The sequence below is a fragment of the Anastrepha ludens genome, unplaced genomic scaffold (genome assembly GCF_028408465.1).
Source record: "Anastrepha ludens isolate Willacy unplaced genomic scaffold, idAnaLude1.1 ptg000082l, whole genome shotgun sequence".
NCBI lineage: Eukaryota > Metazoa > Arthropoda > Insecta > Diptera > Tephritidae > Anastrepha > Anastrepha ludens.
The window spans coordinates 125,001-127,500 of record NW_026530037.1 but is presented as its reverse complement, the minus strand read 5'-3'; the positions used below and the strand labels follow the sequence as shown (position 1 = coordinate 127,500).

Here is a 2,500-nt window from a genome sequence, read left to right as displayed (position 1 = left end):
CCATCACAATGCTTTGTTTTAATTAGACAGTCGGATTCCCCAAGTCCGTGCCAGTTCTGAATTGATTGTTAATTGATAATCGTTATAATTTAAAAAGAATATATATCGAATGATATAATTCCTTAAAAATTTTAGCAAGAAAGTTCCACAATTGGCTACGTAACTACTATCCGGGGAACAAGAATCGTAATTCTCTATTTACCCAGAACGAGTACATAAACCATGGTATTGCTTCCCAATCAAGCCCGACTATCTCAATCTTCAGAGCCAATCCTTATCCCGAAGTTACGGATCTAATTTGCCGACTTCCCTTACCTACATTATTCTATCGACTAGAGACTCTTCACCTTGGAGACCAGCTGCGGATATTGGTACGGCCTGTTGAGAAGTTTGCGTGACCCCACCATAAATTTTCAAGGTCCGAGGAGAAAATATCGACACAACAGTAAATGTCATGCTCTTCTAGTCCATCTACCATATCTCTCTTCGAAAGACTTCCATGGTAGTACGACTATAAAACAGAAAAGAAAACTCTTCCGATATCTCTCGACGGCTTCTTTATGGTCGTTCCTGTTGCCAGGATGAGCACAAGGCCCATTTTTAATAACAAACGGATACTCAACAGGTTACGGAATTGGAACCGTATTCCCTTTCGTTCAAAATAATTCAAGTATTTAATTATTTTTTAATATATATATATAAATTTTATTAATATTTTTTTTTATTAAAAACTTGAAAATTTTCGGCTTTCGCCTTGAACTTAGGACCGACTAACTCGTGATCAACCACTGTTCACACGAAACCCTTCTCCACTTCAGTCCTCCAAGGTCTCATTCGATTATTTGCTACTACCACCAAGATCTGTACCAATAGCGGCTCCATGCAGGCTTACGCCAAACACTTCTAAGCACACTATTGTACCCTCCTACTCACTAAAGTTTCAAAATTTATAAATCAATCGAAATTGTTTTATAAATCATCTACTTTAGCGGTAATGTATAGGTATACAACTTAAGCGCCATCCATTTTAAGGGCTAGTTGCTTCGGCAGGTGAGTTGTTACACACTCCTTAGCGGATTACGACTTCCATGTCCACCGTCCTGCTGTTTTAAGCAACCAACGCCTTTCATGGTATCTGCATGAGTTGTTAATTTAGGCACCGTAACATTACGTTTGGTTCATCCCACAGCGCCAGTTCTGCTTACCAAAAGTGGCCCACTGGGCACATTATATCATAACCTCAACCTTCATATCAAGAAAGGTGAGGTTCTTACCCATTTAAAGTTTGAGAATAGGTTAAAATCGTTTCGACCCTAAGGCCTCTAATCATTCGCTTTACCAGATAAGATTATTTTATATAATTTTTAAATGCACCAGCTATCCTGAGGGAAACTTCGGAGGGAACCAGCTACTAGATGGTTCGATTGGTCTTTCGCCCCTATACTCAATTCTGACAATCGATTTGCACGTCAGAACTGTTTCGGTCTTCCATCAGGGTTTCCCCTGACTTCAACCTGATCAAGTATAGTTCACCATCTTTCGGGTCACAGCATATATGCTCAAGGTACGCTCCAGTTAGAGGTATAAATAATAATAAATTATCATTATACATAACTATATGGAACGCCCCGGGATTGAATTAATTGACTATTTAAGAAAATAGACTAAAAATTAATCCCATTATATTTTTAAGTTAAGTTAATTATGCCATTAAGTTTAATATAACTCAATGACTTGCACATATGTTAGACTCCTTGGTCCGTGTTTCAAGACGGGTCCCGAAGGTATCCTGAATCTTTCGCATTGTTAATCATATAAATGCATACAAATAAATATTAATATCATAGATATTAAATTTTTTGTAAAATTCAAAAAATGAATTTTAGCATTATATATAATAAAATCTATCAACACTTTATCAAATCATTAGTATTTATTCTATGTTAATATGCTTAAAAAGCAAATTAATTTAAATAAACTTAATATCACCAATGATCTTTTGATAAATACTTTTATTATGTTAATAGATTACAATGTCCTTATATGAAAAAAATGCACATTATTTTTAATTATTTAATGATGAATTTTTCATAATGGATATTCAGGTTCATCGGGCTTAACCTCTAAGCAGTTTCACGTACTATTTAACTCTCTATTCAGAGTTCTTTTCAACTTTCCCTCACGGTACTTGTTTACTATCGGTCTCATGGTTATATTTAGTTTTAGATGGAGTTTACCACCCACTTAGTGCTGCACTATCAAGCAACACGACTCTTTGGAAATATCTTTCTAGTAATCATTAACGTTATACGGGCCTGGCACCCTCTATGGGTAAATGGCCTCATTTAAGAAGGACTTAAATCGTTAATTTCTCATACTAGATATTAAGATATTCCATACACTGCATCTCACATTTGACATATAGACAAAGTGACTTAGTGCTGAACTATTTTCTTTTCGCTCGCCGCTACTAAGAAAATCCTTGTTAGTTTCTTTTCCT

The 2,500-nt window shown here is 35.6% G+C and overlaps 1 pseudogene; it reads right to left on the bottom strand.

The window, feature by feature from the left end:
- Nucleotides 1-2,500, bottom strand: part of LOC128870898 (large subunit ribosomal RNA) — a 4,513-nt pseudogene that overhangs the window by 1,960 nt on the left and 53 nt on the right.